Here is an 18,354-nt window from a genome sequence, read left to right as displayed (position 1 = left end):
CTGGTCACTCCCCTCTCCCCCCTGGTATCCTCCCAACTCTGGCACTTCTGGGAGTCTAAGCACTTCCTTTTCCACTGAGGCCAGACAAGGCAGCCCAGCTAGTAGAACACAGGCCACAGACAGGCAACAGATTCAGGAACAGCCCCTGCTCCAGTTGTTTGGGACCCACATGAAGACCAAGCTGCACATCTGCTACCTATGTGTGGGGAGGGAGACCTAGGTCCAGTCCCTGTATGTTCTTTCATTGGTGCTTCAGTCTCTGAGAGCCTGAGGGTCCAGGTTAGTTGAATCTGTTGGTCTTCCTGTGGGGTTCCTCAGGCTTGCTGCTGCTGGTTCTTTTGCTACTTCTTCCTCTTCCTCCTCTTCCTCCCCCCCTTCCGTCCTCTTCCCCTCCCTCCTCCTTCCCCTCTTCTTTTTTTCTTTTTAGCAAGCCTGAAATACCCACAGGTCCCCCATAATGTCACAGCTGGAGTGGAGACTCTTAAAGAATAAACTCTGGGGGTTGGGGATTTGGCTCAGTGGTAGAGCACTTGCCTAGGAAGCGCAAGGCCCTGGGTTCGGTCCCCAGCTCCGAAAAAAAGAACCAAAAAAAAAAAAAAGAATAAACTCTGCCCCACATGGCGAAAGGACCAGCCCCAACTGGGAACAGAGAAGCCACTCTTCCCACACCAAGCTACAACAGACTAATGACCTCTAGGGAACCTCGACTTCTGTGCCAGAATGGACTCTTCTTGTATCAGCAGCAGACAGGAGGCCCCTGAGGCATCCATTGAACACGCTTGGGTGTGTTATGAACCGCAATGTGAACATCTGTGTTTTCTGATGACCTTAGGTTATCCCTGTGAAAGGTCGCTCAACCCCTCCAAAGGGATTGGCGACCCACAGGCTGAGAGACGCTGCCGTAGAGAATGGCTTCCTGGAACTAATGCAGAAAAGCAAAAACCGGCCATATTCACTGTACTACGAAGGACAGCCTTCCCGGAGCTGCTCTCGGGCACCGCTTGGTCTCCCTGTGCCCTGATTGCATCTTAAGTGTGTGGGCAAGTGCACGAGGCATTCAGCTTTCACCGGCACAGCCTCGTTCTTGTTACATTCTCACTTGGTTCAACTTTACAGTCAAGGTTCCGCCATGATTCCTGTGATTCATGTACTAAAATGCTTTCTTTTCCCGTCGTGTGCCCCACCGTCGAGCGGTTGACATTCTTCTCTGAAGTAGCCAAGCTAAGCAGTCAGCAGCAATTGCAAGGGTAATGTCTTCCGTGCATGGAGGACAAAGGCCGATACCATAGAAACGAGGCCATGTTAAGATTTTCTTCATGAAAAAGAGAGAATACGTAATCCTCCTTGAGCATCCCGAGTTGCGCACAGATTTATCTCATCCTTCACCTCTGCTTCTGCGTCTGTGTCTACACAGCAGCGTCACTGATGACGTGAGGTACAGAGGTGCTTGGAGTGCGTCAACACGTAAGGTCTGGAGAGCCACCACTCCACTGTTGACAATGTAAGCATGGCTGGTGCTCGTGAAGTTTTCTGGATAATCATTTGCTTTGAAAATTTTGTTTATGTTTTACTTAGCTCTGCTATCCTAATTTAATAGAAAAAAAATTACAGAACACTTAGTAGACACCCCCTCCCCCGGCATTTTCGCACGAATTCCAGCGGTAGTGAGAGTTAGTAACTCTGCATGAAATGTGACAGGTCCCACCAACCATCAAATTGATGTCCCGAATAAACCAATAACAATAATAAAATGCATCTTCCTAAACTGAAGAGAAGAACGTGAAGAACTGAAAAACCAAGTGGTTTAAAACTCAATCATGTAAAATTACACTCAATGGAAATGCTTTAAAGGCCTTAATTAAAAGGTGAAAATGACCAGATAGGATAAAAGGGCAAATCTCAGTTATATTCTCTCCACAAAAGAACTATCTTAAATTTAAAAATTTAAACAGAATAGAGGTAAAAGTATAGAGAAATAGGTACCGTACTAACATTAATCCAAAGGCACTTGAAATGGCCAAATTAAGTATCAAATACAATAGACTTCGGAAGTAATATTGTTATTATAAATATATTTTGTAACAAAAGAGGGCATGATAACATCAAAACACTAATTATCCACTTATAAGGTTTTAAGATATATGAACTAAAATAAGTGTCTGCCTTGATAGCCAGAGCCCTCAGTAACCTTTTCTTTCTTTCTTTCTTTCTTTCTTTCTTTCTTTCTTTCTTTCTTTCTTTCTTTTTCTTTTTCTTTTTTTCGGAGCTGGGGACTGAACCCAGGGCCTTGCGCTCGCTAGGCAAGCGCTCTACCACTGAGCCAAATCCCCAACCCCGTAACCTTTTCTTAATAATAATTGCAAGTGCACTGCAGATAAGAGATGCTCACACAGTCAGGAAGAGCTGGAGTATTAGAAGAACTATCACAGCCCAATGTGTTTGGGGCAGAGCAATTGGCAGAGCATGGTCTGTGGTGGACCAGGGAGGTGGCAGCATCTAGCTTGCCCAAGATCACATGGACTCTTGCGAGGAGTTCACAAAGGACTCAGGAGGACTGGGAATGACTATATCTCCTTGACTTAATGCTTAGTCCTCGGGAAACTCTTAGAACTTCTACACAGCCTAAAATATGAAACCAACAAACAACTGAGAAAGAGCCTGCCGTGTGCAAGGCCTGCCGGAGCGTGGTGGGGTAGCCTCAGAGCAGTTTTTCTCCTCACTTTCTTCCGACTTGTTCTGTCAGATCTTTTGTGTGTCTGGATTGTATCTGCCATGCATTTTGAGTTTAATTTTTGCTTATTAAACAGTCTGGACAGAGCTTATCTCTGTCTCTCTCTGCCTCGCTCAGTCTCACATGCGCACGCGCGCGCGCGCACACACACACACACACACACACACACACACACACAGTATCATCCAGTTCAATGCTTCTGTGCCTCCTTTAGCTCAGGACTGTCCCCATCTTGGGCATCTGAAGGGAAGAGCATCTCTTGCTCTAAGTTAGGGGACAAAGGTTTTGGTACCTCGGGATATACTCTGTCCCTGGCGGTCTCTCCACCTCCAGGGCTACCCCTATCAGTGGCCGTCTATCCTGCGGCTCTCTGCCGAGGACTCTGCTCCTCCCAGCATCCACCCCTGTGGTTATAGTCACAACTCCCAGAATATCGGTAAAATCAAAACTCTAGAAACTTATAATATATCAATCAGATTTATATCAGTAAATTCTCATTCCACAAAACGTCCACAGTAAACTCACAACCAATTGATATTGATAGAAACCGCCCACCTAGATAAGACAAATTATCTTGTAATACTTCATCCCTTATAAGATATTCATAGCTAGCTACCTGTGGCTAATTAAAGCCACATGGGGGTGGGTCATTCTCCTCCTCTATCTTCTCTTCTCCTTCCCCTTCTCCTCTGTCTTCTACCTTTGGAAACTCTGCCCTGCCTTCTTTTTCACTGCCCAATCACAGGCCTTGCCTTACCTTGTGCCTGCCCTCACCTGTATATAGACATCAATTCATACACGCATGCACACTTTCATTACTCAGTTAACACATCTCGCTGTTTCGGCTTCTGCTTTGGGAGTCTAGCTCCCACCTATCTTTGCTGGTGTCTCCTTATCCCTGTGGCAGGAAGCCCTCCTGGATAGAGTCCCTTCATGGTAGTTCCCATCTTTTGTGGCCTTCTGCCTTGTTCACTTGGCCCACTAAGACCATTGGAATTATGGGTCATTCACACTGTCTTCTTGTCCCCGCCTTTCTGGAGCAGCTGCAAGGGTCTCTCCTCACTATCGTTCTTGCCTTTAACTCATGTAGAGACTACACCTTCCATGGTGGAAGCCTCTCCACTGTCAATGGCATCCTATCCCTCAGGAGTTCTGTGGTTCTCATTCAGAGCACCTTAACCACGTCCCCATGCTATAAAGGAGAAAGGGCTGCAGTGGCCTCTACTAAGTTAGCTATTCTCAGCAATAGTGTTTAGCCAGCAGCTCCCCAGCCTTCTCTTACACATCCTAGAGAGGCTTAAGGACTCTGAGCAGCATGTACTGTTGTGTTTTATAACTCAGTATAATGCAGTGGGAGGGAGCATCTCTGTGGGCCCATGCTTGAGCACACAGCGTTAGACAGGACAGAACTAATATAAAGAAAGTTTGTTGGGAAAGGGGTATCAACAGAGAAAGGGGGAATAGAGAGAGAAGAGAGGGGCAGAAAGAGAGAAGAGAGGGGCAGAAAGAGAGAAGAGAGAGGAAGAGGCTGTTCCGGAACAGGTAGAGACAGAGACACAGACACAAACAGAGACACACACACATATACACACACACACACACAGAGAGAGAGAGAGAGAGAGAGAGAGAGAGAGAGAGAGAGAGAGGAGATAGAAAAGGAGATGGAGAGAGAGAGCTGGGTGCCAGCATTCTTCTTATATGCCTGGCTCTCACCTGGTAGCAGGTGATGAGGTAAGCTGTTGCTAGGTCACTGTTGCTAGGTTCCTGGGAGGAGCCTAGAGGAATTGTCTGTAAGCTAATACATACATTCTCAGCATCCTGGTAGTGTTTTGTAGGGAAGTCTCTGTCGTTCAGAATCCATGTGCAGGTTTCAGCTATCATATCCTCTCTTTGTGTGGGAAAAAGTTTGTGCACTGAAATCTAGTTATCAGCCAGACTTCATTGTACTAATGAATGAAACACATGAGACCAAATCATTTTGTTCAAGATTGTTTTGAAAAGCTATGGTGTGGTAAAAGACTTTTAAGGCCTTGCTCAATGAAAAGTGTTTTTCAGAGATCAGTTCATCAGTTACCAGCTGATTTGGAAAGGAAAGAGGCACCTTTGCTGTATGAATGTCAAAAACAGTTACATTTAAAAATTAGCCACCATGTATGGATATACTTCCATAATGAATGTTTATACGTGTAACTTAAAGAATTGGTAAATAGGCATTACTTATGTATATACTCCCACAATGTTCATACGTGTAACTTAAAGAATTGGTAAATAGGCATTACTTATGTATATACTCCCACAATGTTCATACGTGTAACTTAAAGATTTGGTAAATAGGTATTACTAAGAACACCTATAAATGTCAATCTTGAAGAAATTGAATTTGAATTTTATTGTGAAGTTGTGAATAGCTAATTTCACAATAGAAAGTAGATATATCACCATGTTTTTCTATTGACGATTTTTACTGAGGCTCACTTAACTCAATAATTGGGCCGTTTTCCCAAAGTTCCCTGTTTTCTTTATTAGAAAAGTGATTAAAACATGAAAGTATGATTGTTCTCATGGTGATTAAAGATGGAGAAACAGATTAGGAAGGAACTATTGATGAGGACTACCTTTCTGTGGGTTGTGGAGAGATCGTTTTGTAAAAGCTGTTTGAAAACGGTTTATCTTCCGTTGCTTTTACAGTTCCAGAAGTATGAAAGTGAGAAGGTTTTTATAAAGACCAGTGACTTCAAAATGAAACAAAACAACAAACAAACAAACCAGAATCCATCTTGTTAGCTTTCTCTCATGAAAGTGCCAGGAGCAGGCTCCAGCTCCTCTGGCCTTCCTGCGGGTCAGGGGGTGACTGGACGGTGCAGAATGTCTCTTCTATAGAGAAGGAAAGGGACCTGGAGAGGAGGTCCATCCCCTGAGGACCGATGTGAACTTTTTATCGTGCAGAAGTAAAATGTAGAGTATGAAGTCATGGCAACCTAGACAAACTAACCACGGGCCAGTACTGTCTGGAGGTTAGAAGGACGGTGGGAGACATTTCATTTCTCTGCATTCTTCTGTGGTCTGACATTTTGTTATTAATCAATCACAAACGTTTCAACAAACAAGTGTCATTTAGCTGCCACTAACTGTCCCCGCTGCTATGAGTAGAATCTAGCGGCCTCCCTGTTCATTGCCCAATAACCCTCTTTCTCAGGCTGCCTGCTTCTATGGTGTACACCACAGTACCAGCAGATGCCTTAGAGGGTTTCAGGAATGGCCCTTGTTGGGGTGTCCAGTGGGAGAAAGCTGTGTCTATATCCAGAAGTCTGGCTGGGCCCTCTCCCGTCTTGAAGTCCTGTGGCTGTGGCTGTTCCTCCAGCAGCCATGCTGGCTTCCCAAGGCACATCAGTTTCGTCCCTGATGCCATTGAGTGGGGAGGGGGAGTAGCCCTGCTGGCTGTTGACAGCTTCCTGTTTTCTGTTTCTTTTCTCTGCACCTTTGATGACTGAAAAAAATATAATCGGGCTACTTTTTTTTTTCCAAATGAAAAATACCTTTAAGAAATAGGAGAATGCCAAGAAGCAGAGTTGTATTCACTTCTGGGGTGTCCCTGGTGATGATCTGTTTCATGACTGTCTGGTGACCTGTTAGGATAGAAATCCTGAAGAGGAGAATGTGGGTGGGGCTAGTGAGGGTCTGGGGAGGAAAAAAAAAGAGTGCTGAGGACTGGAACTGGAAGATAAAACAAGGGTCTCACAGAGGAGGTGCTGCATGTTCTTAGCGTGTTCTTTTTTATTTGAATAGATTGTCTACAGTCCTTCCTTGTGGATATTAGGCACAATCAATATTGTTTACAAAAAGGAATTGGGAGGGGAAAGCAAGTACCCTTCTCGGTTTGTACAATGACTGAAATACTAAAGAACGAGCCTATGTCAGAGACAGAACGCCTCTATAAATGTGTGATCATGTGAGGGCAGAAAGACGAGGACTAGCAATATGTAGCTCGCGTAATATCTACCTGTTGTATATTAACACATCTCTATCAGGTATGTGCATCCAATGTCTTATTCAGTATTTGCAAGCAGCATGAGTTGGATCCTATTTAATTTTGTGTCTGGGTTATATTTTTAATGCATTTTTGGAATTGCTTTTGCATTGATTTTTGCTATATTCGATGTCCCTTGGGTATCATCAGGAGTGCTCCTACCAAGAATTCCAAGACAGCTGGACTCAGAGGAGACATACTTCCTCCTAAAGTCTATTCTGCAGCTACATGACCCAAGGACCTGCTTTGTACACATGTGGGAAGCTGGGCCTTTCGTTTAAATGTACCCAAGTGATTTCACCAGGTCAACGATTCCCTAGTTCTCACTGCATTTAACGTAACCCAGAAGAGCCTCAGCTGAAGACTTCCTGTTTGTTCTGATCATATTTTTAGTAACACCAAAAGGCTGTTCTGGAGACTGATGACCATTCCATAGAAATTGGCCAAGTTGACCTGTATTGTGTGTGTGCACGCATGCGCGTGTGCATGTGTGTATGCGCATGTGTCTGTGCATGCATGCAAGTGCACATGTATGTGTACGTGTGTGCTGTGTGTGCTTGTGTGTATACATAGGTGCAGTTGCAAAATCTTGCTGAGATAAGAGCACGATACCGAAGTAGACAAGACAAAGTGACTGTGGGTCCTGAAGTGCCCGAGTGACCCACAGCAGATGAGAGGGTTGAAGAGGCAGACACTAGTCAAGGCAGAGTGCTGCTTTGCCAGAGAACAGAGCGCTCTAAGGAGTTAAGGGCAATGTAAACTTCTGTCTGACCTTACAAGGGGTTAAACAATCTCTCTGGTATCTTACGCTGCTTCTTGGAACATCTCTCAGTTAATAGAAACCTTTGGCCATTGGATCCTACTCAGGTGAGTAAAGGTTTCCACCCTTTGGTACTCAGCTCTATGCCACAAGCTTTTCTCACATGCTGTTACAGATTCTACTAATTCAGAGAAAATAAACTTAGTCTTTCTCTATGAAGGACTAAATTACAGGACCTGCTCCCATCCCTGCCCATCAGAAGACGCAGTTATTGGCTTGTGTGGTTTGATCTGTTGAAATCGAAGCAGTCTCATCAGATCATTGCTGGTTGCTGTGAGCAGCAGGAATTTGATGTTCTATAAAGGGACCAGACGGCGAAATTCCTGATGGAAATTACTAATTTATTCCTTGCTTTCTGTGGAAGCTTTATTGAGATATAATCCATCTATGTGTACAATTCACCCATTTAAAGGGTGGAATGTGACGGTCTTTAATATCTTCCCAGAGTTGTTCGACCGTTCTCCACTCCACATAGCCCATGTCTTACGCTAGCCATTGCTACCCATTTCTCCTGTCACTATCACCCAGTCCAAGAAAGCCACAAGCCTACTTTCTCCCTCTGGGATTTGTCTGTTCTGAGCACGTCATACAATGGACACATGTAGAATGTAGCCTTTAGTGTTTGGCTTCTTTCACTTAGAATGTTTTCAAGACTCCTTCCCTTCGGAGCATGTTGGTACCTCCTCCCCTGGTGGAAGAGGTCATACTCCATTCTGTGCACACACACCACATTTCCTTTGTATTCTTGGCGTTTGGTGGACCTGTGGGATGTTTCCACATGTTGACTGTTCTGAATAATGCTTCCATAACCGTTCATGCATAAGCTTCTGTTTCCTTTTCTCCTGGGTATATATACCAGTATTTAAGCTTTTGAGGAATTAGGCCACTTTGTAAAGCAGCTGTACCATGTCTTAGCCAATACTAGTTCTTACCATCTATTTTAATACAGGGGAATGACCATCCTAAGTGTGAGTGAACCCTTCCAGATTACTTGAGGCATGAATCAAGTGTGTATACCTGGAAACCAGTTTACTTTGAAGTGCTAGGGAGTAGAGCCCACTCGGAGTAGCAGGAGGAGGAGGAAGCAGGAGGAGGTTTGAGATGAGCAGAGCTAAGTGCTAAGAAGTAACAGCTGAGTATATTAAAAGAGGAGATGACGTTCATATTTGTCACAATGTAAGTAGTTATTACTGTTCTAAAGACTAGTTGTATACTTATTTTTAAAGTTTTTAAAATTAGAAGCAGAGCATATAAGATAATGGGTTCCACTGAGACACTTCTGTAGATGAGTCAATTTTTTAATTGTTCATGTCTCACATTTGAAGTACTCTTTGGTGACGTCCCCATTGTGAAGAAGTTCTGTGGTCCTGTATCCTTAGAAGAACTCAGCTCAAATCTATTTGATGCCACCACTCAGGAAGGAAAGGCTGATCACTTAAATCTGATGGGTTTGGCCTGGGGGGAATGTCCAAGCATCCATGGGTGTCCCACTGTGGGACAACATCATCTCTAGGGGGTCATGGCATCCATGGGCACCCTGCGGAGGAACAGCATCCTCTCTGGAAGGCCTGAGCATCCATGGGTTCCCTACTGTGGGGCAGCATCGATTTCGGGTGTCCTAGCACCCACGGGTGTCCCACTGTGGGACAGCATCATCTCTTGGGGGTCCTAGCACCCATGGGTGTCCCACTGTGGGACAGCATCATCTCTTGGGGGTCCTAGCATGCCTGTTGTCCTGCTGTGGGGCATTGTCTAGACTGCAAGGGCAGCGTAGTTCCTGCCTTCATTGTTTTCTACTCTCTATATTTGAGAACTTACTCAATAACTTTCATTTGCAAGGTTTTAGCTCTGGTGCTTGTAGGTGGCCATTTGTAATCCCAAGACAAACACTGCAGTGCTTTGCAGTGGTTTGTGGGCACGGGTGGAACCGAGAAACTTTTGTGTTGTCTCAGGCAAACATTCCCGGACAAGGCTTCTTGTTTCAGCTCTCCTAACAAAAATAACTGTCCTTTTCTCAGTCTATTTAGTGCCATTTCCCCCCTGTATCTATGCTCCTTGTTGCTGACATCATGTCTAAAATGGGCCCAAATGCAAGCGTAAAATACCATCTTCCCTTCTACGTGCAAGAAGGCCATGGCGGACCTTCAGGGAAAATACCAATGCTGGGGCACTCTGCAAGAGCAGGCTCCAGTGCTGTTGGCGTTGAGTTCAGTGTTGATCTATCAGTAATATTGGATGAGTTCTTCAAACAAAAGCAAGCATAAAACCAAGTTAACATATTGATCGTGGAGAAAATATGACCAGAGGCTTGCAACAACACTCTCCTATAATGTCTCAATGAGCGAGGATTCAGTATATAATAATTCAGATTTTGAAGAGACTTTGATGTAAGAATAAGCCGTCAGCCAATTCGACCTGTAAATATGCATATTGTTCTGTAAGATCTCTTCAAGGAATGGACACATGGCTTCCGTGTTTCGGAAATACCTTACTTGCATTTCTAACTAAAGAGGTTCTCAGTCACTGTGTAGAAAACAATTGGCTCACTAAAGACATCGCCCTCACCTGAACTCTTCCTTGGCCTTATGACATCACCAAATGTACCTGGCTTGAATAATGAGGACTGTCAGTATCTCTTTCTTATCCTTATTAATGCCTTATGTTTGTAGGGACATGATCACCAGGATAAACCATGGGCCTTTTAAATTCCTTGGATCTGTATTCTCTGAAGAAGTTCACTTGACAAATGATGATTATCATGTGGTGCTGAGTTGAGCTTTGGAAAGAAAAAAAAAAAAACCAAACAAAACAACCCCAAAAAAGAACAAAACTCACTCCACAGCTCTTGATCCAAGACAGACATCCCGATTGTGTGCTTGTCATGAGATTCTAAAAGTTGGCAGTGTTTGATCACGCTGTGTCCTTTAAGCCCACCTGGAACATTTCCCCTCATTCGGATTTATTTGCTGATCATTTGAGTGAATCACTCACTGCTTCTCACTTAGGGCTGGTATATTCTTAAAAATAGCAAGAACACAGCAGTGAGCTCCCTTGCAGTACCTGTGCGTACAGCCTTAGACAAAAGCACAGCGAAAGGTACCGAGTGCAAACTGGCGTCTGCCAGGATACAGGGAGTCGGCAAAGGCAGTGGGCCCACCAAGGCATGTGTACCACCCCTCAAAGGCTGAGGGAACATTGTAGAACACAGGGCAGAAGGCATGTGAGAGACAGAGGATGATGTAAAGGGCCACAGAATGCCATTCTCCACACTAGGCACAGGTATAGCCACAACTGACTCAGACCCACCGTAATTATTACACTGGGCCCACACAAGACAGTTAGTCAAGTTAGGTGACAGGGCCCTAGCCTTTACCTCTAAACTACAGACTTTTGATAGCTTCTGTGAGAGAGAATGGCTGCCATTAGATCTATACACATGCCTATACCCACCAGGCTCTAAACCCATGGTCACTGAGTATGGCTCTGGTAACCTCTGTGGTTCACAAAACAATTCAAATAGGCATGGCCATATGGGGGAGACTTCTGAGGAGATGGGGGTGAGAAGGGTCACTATGCATGGTCTTCACGTATGATATTGTAAAAAAAAATTTAAAAATGTGAATCAAAGACCTGCTTCGTTTCTGAGTTCATGGCTACTCCCCTGCGTCAGTGGCAGTGGTGGGCACCAGCACTCTTGCAGCACCCCAGATTTGGAGCCTGATCCATGCTTCTTTCTCGTGTCTCATGTTGACCCAATCTCCAGACAATGGGCATAATTAAGTCAACTTTCTCAAGGCTCCTTATCCTGTAGGAGAGGCTTACCGGGAGATCACTTACAGGAACAGTCAGAAGGAAGGGTTCAGGTGAGGCCAGTGTCTATATGATGCTTGGGAAACTGTTTAGAGAGAGATTCAAATTGGATGTTTCCTGACACACACACATGGATGGGCAGATTCCTGGAAGAGATTTTCTTTCAGAACAGTATGTGTTTATGTGTTGAATTAACGTAGCAATTATCCTTATTCACCAGGTTACAAAAGCAATCAGCAGAAGGGTGGCTGGTTATCAGGAGTGGGAGAGCAAGTTTGGCAAAGGGTTGGCAACTGTCACAGCCATTAAATAACATCACTTACTTTTTTTTTTGTCTTTAGTGTCCCATTTCCTACTGTGTTACCCTTAATCTTCATACCCATCTCCACACGGTGCCCCAAGCACCGAGCCCCCTGTCTCCTAGGAGAGTGGATATTATGAGAATACTTGGATGGGGAATCCTAGAACTTTTGGATTTCACACTTAGCTGATCTTCCTGACGGATGAGATGCCCAGGGCACACAAGTGCATGGATGATCATAAACTTCTGTTAGAACTGGCTCACACTCCAGATGTGTTAGAAGAAGAGCCAATCAGAGCTCGTACTCCAGATGTGCTAGAAGAAGGAGCCAGTCAGAGCTCATGCTCCACATGTGATAGGAGAAGGATGCAGTCAGAGACACATACCTTCTGAGTCTTGCCTCTATTGGTGGGACTCAAATCTAGGCTTTCTCTGGAGTCCTCACTAGCTCCCGGCCAATCTTATTATATCACCCAGACAGGGAGTTTGGCAGGGTTGAGATTCTCTTGAAAGCATTACTTATTTATTCCAGTGCAGATCATAGGCTTACCTTTACCATTTGCCCAGGAATTACATCAGCCCTTGGGGATGAGTCTATTAGCAGAACCTGTGAAGTGATGGAGTCATGGACCACATGACAAAACCCCTGATAAAGGGAGTCTGTGTTGCTAGGGGATGTGTTATAGCTGCATTCAAATGGTCAGGCTCTGCCCTTGTCAGACCTTGTCACAAGTCAGAGAAAATGGCAGGCTATTGGAGAAAGTCAGTTTCTCTTGGAGAGTCAATGGTGGCTAGTTGGGCACATGGTTCCCATTCATTGGTGGGGGTGAACTCCCTAAAGATAAAGAGTTATGGAGTTGGTGGTGGGAGCATCCAGGGGGTGTAACAGTAGGCATCTTTCACATTTTAAGTTCCGCTGTGAGACGAAAAAGATACCGATTGAAGTTACAGGGGTAGTTAATTCTTTAGGGAGAGGGAGAGAAATATTTTCTAAGGTAAAAAAAGAATGTTTAAGAAATATTAGTACGTGTAGGAGCACTTGCATGAGCATGATCTGGGAGCAGAGAAAAGGGAATGAAAACAAGAAGGGGTAGAGGGGAAGGGAGGAGCAGAAATGTCTCTGCCTGCACACTCCCAAAGATGTCCTCTACTCCCAGTGACAGCCACCATGTCCAAAAGGTCCACCAGACACAAGGTTGTCCTGAAAGGACATGTTCATAGCATCTGCTTCCCATTCAGAGGGTGAGAAACCCAGGACTTAGTAGAGGTTATTCAGGTGGAGTGTGTAAGGAGAGCATAGTCAGTGTTACTGGAAGAGTCTGTGGTAGAACCTCGACACTAAGGGGTGGTCCTCAGACCTTTTAGCACCACTTGGGGGCCTGTTAGGTAAGTACTCTGCCACTGAGCTATACCCTTTAGAGCTCCACCTCCAGTCTTTGGGAGCCTGTTAGAAACGTCAACTCTTGGCACCACTCAGATTGTCTGAGCTAGGCTTTTTGACAGGAACTGGATCCAGGTGACAGCTACACAGAACTGTCTCAGAACCCTTGCCTAGATCTCTGCTGTCCTTGATTATCGGGCTGTCAGGTGAGGGCAGAGGCTGGAGGCAGAAGTAAAACCACACCCAGAGAAATAGGATGGGGTGCGTCACTAGAAAGTTTCTGGAAGGTGAAGACATCTGTTAAATCCCAGCTTGTGGCTAATTTAGGTGATGGCTGTGGGAAAGATGTATGATTGTGTTTTCCAGAATGAATGCCCAGGTAATCCCAGTTGACTCTGGCTTTTCTAATGGTCTCAATTACTTGTCCTGAGAATGTCCAGCCACAGTTGCTGACCTGTATTGAGGAATTGCAGCCCTTGACCGGGCCCTGTTTTATAGCTCAGAGTATTAGGTACACATGCTTCCATCGATGTGTGACCTAACCTTTCAAACACCTGCTGACAGGGTTGTCTCTTCTGAGAAACCATCCACAATCTTGTTTGGGCTCCTTCCTTATGCACCTACCTCCATCCCAGGTTGTTGTGTTGTGAGTAATAAATGGCCTTTTGGCAGACGCCATGCAGGAGGAACTGCAGTAGACAAGTGAGCTTCCTGGAGATGGCCCACTGCTTTGTATGTCTGTGATGGATGAACCCAGGAAAGGCGTGGCCCTAGGGGCTTTGTCCCAGGTTTGCTCTTGCTGCTGATGTGCCTTCTCATGCTTGCTATTGCTGGATTCCTCATTGTTCTGACAGCGTGTCTGACAGACCCTTTTCTGCCTGTGATCGGTTATGATTGATCCCTGGGAGTTAGCCCACCCTACAGGTCAAATTTACTACAGATCAATATGAAGACGAACTTTCATGGATTAATGATGTTTAGATGAATTAATGATTTTATAGACTTCCTGATTTGATTCAAATAATTTTAGGAAGTTAGAGAGTAACTGATAGAAAGTTTAAGGGGATGGTTTAAGTTGTCTTTCCAGAAATATATAATAAAGTTAGAATCGAGAACAGAGTGTGCCACCTCCTCATAGAACACAAGTAAAGGCTGCAATGAGAAGGAGCACAGGGAACTTCTATATGTTACAGGTCCACACACTGCACTAGGACGAAGAATAAGCTTGGAACAAATTAGTGATCAAAGACAATATTCATTCTAGGTGAGATCCAAGGACAAGGCCACAGGTATGCACCATGATAAAGTAAGGCCGTGAACATATATAACTATTGCTCTGAACTTATAATGAGCTTATGGAATGAAAGCGATAAAACTAATGCTTTGAACTCACAATCAACAATCCTGCTGTAACTCCCTCTTGTGTTAGATCTTATCGGTTTTTAAATGTGGTAATTCTTTCTCTTATGTAGAGAATTTTGTTTTAGGAGATATAAAAAGGCTAAGATAAAAAAATAAAGTTGTTGGAGTTTCTTTTCATTCACCAACTATATAAATATACCTATGTGTGTGTGTAAATGTAAAATGGTTAGAGTTTTGCTCCATCTACCAAATGTGTGTGTGTGTGTGTGTGTGTGTGTGTGTGTGTGTGTGTGTGTGTAAGATGGTTGGAGCTTCTTGAGTTTCATGTGTTCTGTGCATCTAGGGTAATTCGAGCATTTGGGCTAATATCCACTTATCAGTGAGTGCATACCATGTGTGTTTTTCTGTGATTGGGTTACCTCACTCAGGATGGTATTTTCTAGTTCCATCCATTTGCCTATGAATTTCATAAAGTCACTGTTTTTGATAGCTGAGTAGTATTCCATTGTGTAAATGTACCACATTTTCTGTATCCATTCCTCTGTTGAAGGGCATCTAAGTTGTTTCCAGCTTCTGGCTATTATAAATAAGGCTGCTATGAACATAGTGGAGCACAAGAAGGATGACCAAAATGCGAATGCTTCACTCCTTTAAAAGGGCAACAAGAATACTCTTGGGAGGGAATAGGGAGGCAAAGTTTAGAACAGAGGATGAAGGAACTCCCATTCAGAGTCTGCCCCACATGTGGCCCATACATATACAGCCACCAAACTAGATAAGATGGATGAAGCAAAGAAGTGCAGGCTGACAGGAACGAGATATAGATCTCTCCTGAAAGACACAGCCAGAATATGGCAAATACATAGGTGAATGCCAGCAGCAAACCACTGAACTGAGAACAGGACCCCCATTGAAGGAATCAGAGAAAGGACTGAAAGAGCTTGAAGGGGCTCGAGACCCCATATGAACAACAATGCCAACCAACCAGAGCTTCCAGGGACTAAGCCACTACCCAAAGACTATACATGGACTGACCTTGGACTCCAACTGCATAGGTAGCAATGAATAGGGCACTAGTGGAAGGGCAAGCCCTTGGTCCTGCCAAGATTGAACCTCCAGTGAATGGGATTGTTGGGGGGAGGGCGGTAATGGGGGTAGGATGGGGAGGGGAACACCTATATTGAAGGGGAGGGGGAGGGGCTAGGGGGATGTTGGCCTGGAAACCAGGAAAGGGAATAACATTCGAAATGTAAATAAGAGTGCTCGCTTCGGCAGCACATATACTAAAATTGGAACGATACAGAGAAGATTAGCATGGCCCCTGCGCAAGGATGACACGCAAATTCGTGAAGCGTTCCATATTTTTATGATCAAAATGTGAATGCTTCACTCCTTCTTTAAAAGGGGAACAAGAATACCCTTGGCAGGGAATAGAGAGGCAAAGATTAAAACAGACACAGAAGGAACACCCATTCAGAGCCTGCCCCACATGTGGCCCATGCATATACAGCCATCCAATTAGACAAGATGGATGAAGCAAAGAAGTGCAGGCTGACAGGAGCCGGATGTAGATCTCTCCTGAGAGACACAGCCAGAATACAGCAAACACAGAGGCGAATGCCAGCAGCAAACCACTGGACTGAGAATAGGACCCCTGTTGAAGGAATCAGAGAAAGAACTGGAAGAGCTTGAAGGGGCTCGAGACCCCATATGTACAACAGTGCCAACCAACCAGAGCTTCCAGGGACTAAGCCACTACCTAAAGACTATACATGGACTGACCCTGGACTCTGACCTCATAGGTAGCAATGAATATCCTAGTAAGAGCACCAGTGGAAGGGGAAGCCCTGGGTCCTGCTAAGACTGAACCCCCAGTGAACTAGATTGTTGCGGGGAGGGCGACAAGTGGGGGAGGATGGGGAGGGGAACACCCATAGAGAAGGGGAGGGGTGAGGGGGATGTTTGCCCGGAAACCGGGAAAGGGAATAACACTCGAAATGTATATAAGAAATACTCAAGTTAATAAAAAAAAAGAAATGTAAATAAGAAACACCCAATTTAATAAAAATGGAGAGAAAAAAAAGGAAAAAAAAAAGATGGTTGGAGCTTGTTTTGCTTCATCCAGTGTGTGTATGTGCCTACATGATTTCTCTCCTTTTCTTCCTTACCAGCCACTTAAGAGTTTAAAGAGTTCAAAGTTTCTTACAGGTCATAGGGAGTGTCAGCCCTATTTCCTCAGAGAAAATTCTGCTGAGCGATTCCTCTAATCATTGGCCACCATCAGTGGCAGCCCAGCTAACCACTATCAGTAGCAGCCTGAGCCGGTTGTCACCAGCGCTGGTCTCTTTTTCTTTTCCAGTTACCTGCTACCGTCAGTAGAGAATCACACCTGGTGCCATCAGTAGAGGCCCACACCTGGTGCCATCAGTAGACACTCACACCTGGTGCCATCAGTAGACACTCACACCTGGTGCCATCAGTAGAGGCCCACACCTGGTGCCATCAGTAGAGGCCCACACCTGGTGCCATCAGTAGACACTCACACCTGGTGCCATCAGTAGACACTCACACCTGGTGCCATCAGTAGAGGCCCACACCTGGTGCCATCATCACCATCCCCCTCCTCCCTTTCGCCTTCTAATTGCCTTCCTATCAGCAGGGCATCCATTGGTTGCCATCAGCACTGACCCCGACCGCTGACTCTATACTCGAGATTTCCTCAGTTGACCTGTTAGATGTCAAAGCTGACCTTCAACAGCCTTTGAAGCATTTGTGCCTGGCACAGAGTAGTAAGTGTACCAACTTATGTTATCCCCTAGAAGTGGCTTATTACACAGGGTTGAAAGATGCAGGAACACATAATAGAGAGGGAACATGGCACGGTTCAACATGGGTTCCGGGAAGAATCATACTGGAATGGCTGCCTAAGCTTCCTCTGTTGGAAAGAGTACGAGTAGAATCTTGTGTCTCTAGTGTACTTGTACTGTGCGTGCATAAGGCATAAAGCATGCTTGTCTTGATGTGTATGACATAGGATGGGTTGAAATGGCTGTGCTCCCTCATGTGCTTTGATCAATCGTAGAAAACAAAAGATGACCACTTAACAGGCTCATCTAAAGTCACCTCACCTTTAGGAATTCTTTGTGTTTGCCGTGGCTGATTACATGACATCTGGGAGACTTCAGATGTGACCTTGTGCTGTGTTGAAGCTCTAAGGCCCCGTGATCAGCGTTCTGCACGCTGAGCACATTTACATATATTTCAGAGGCTCTGGAGCCTAATTTGACCATTTTTAATAGCTATTTTATACCTCTGAGTCTTTGCTCCTATCCTGCTAATTCCATTTGTAATTTAGTTCAAAATCAATTTCTTAAACAGGCATGTAATAGCTTATTATGTTATTCTACCTATGGGAAAAGACAATAAATTTATTGATTTAGTCTTTTTAAAGTTCACCAGATATCTGTCACCTGGAGAGAAGGGGAAATTAATGCTTTTAAGGGTGCAGTGCTGAACTAGAAGTTACTTTTGTCCTTTAGGGATCTGACAGCCTAGGAGGAGAGATGTCCTGGCTAAAGTTAACAGGAAACCTCACAGGATACTTACTGTATGCTCTATGAACTGCAGACCAGAGTGAGTGCTGAATAGTTGAGTCTGGGTTTGACAGGAAAGACAAAAGGCATTCTGGGAGAACAAAAGAGTTTATAAAAATAAACATTGATTTTTATACACGTGTTGTAAAGGACATGGTGCTTTTACCGGGTGTTTCCAAATTTATAGTAAAATTTCAGTACCTACAAGAAAGAAGAACTACCACTTAATGAGCGCTGGTGTGTGTGTGTGTGTGTGTGTGTGTGTGTGTGTGTGTGTGTATGTGTGTGTTTGTGTTAGGAACCTCAGTTAAGCACCCTCAAAGCCCCAT

General features: G+C 44.7%; 1 protein-coding gene and 1 non-coding gene across 8 annotated transcripts in view; both read left to right on the top strand.

The window, feature by feature from the left end:
- The window catches only part of Pde8b (phosphodiesterase 8B), a 234,210-nt gene that overhangs the window by 78,120 nt on the left and 137,736 nt on the right, over positions 1-18,354 (top strand). The window lies entirely within an intron of this gene.
- On the top strand, positions 15,692-15,798 carry LOC120101137 (U6 spliceosomal RNA). Its single transcript, XR_005501534.1, has one exon. It is a non-coding gene; the product is annotated as a U6 spliceosomal RNA (small nuclear RNA).

Source organism: Rattus norvegicus, chromosome 2 (genome assembly GCF_036323735.1).
Source record: "Rattus norvegicus strain BN/NHsdMcwi chromosome 2, GRCr8, whole genome shotgun sequence".
Taxonomy (NCBI): domain Eukaryota; kingdom Metazoa; phylum Chordata; class Mammalia; order Rodentia; family Muridae; genus Rattus; species Rattus norvegicus.
This window is presented reverse-complemented; position numbering and strand designations above follow the sequence as displayed.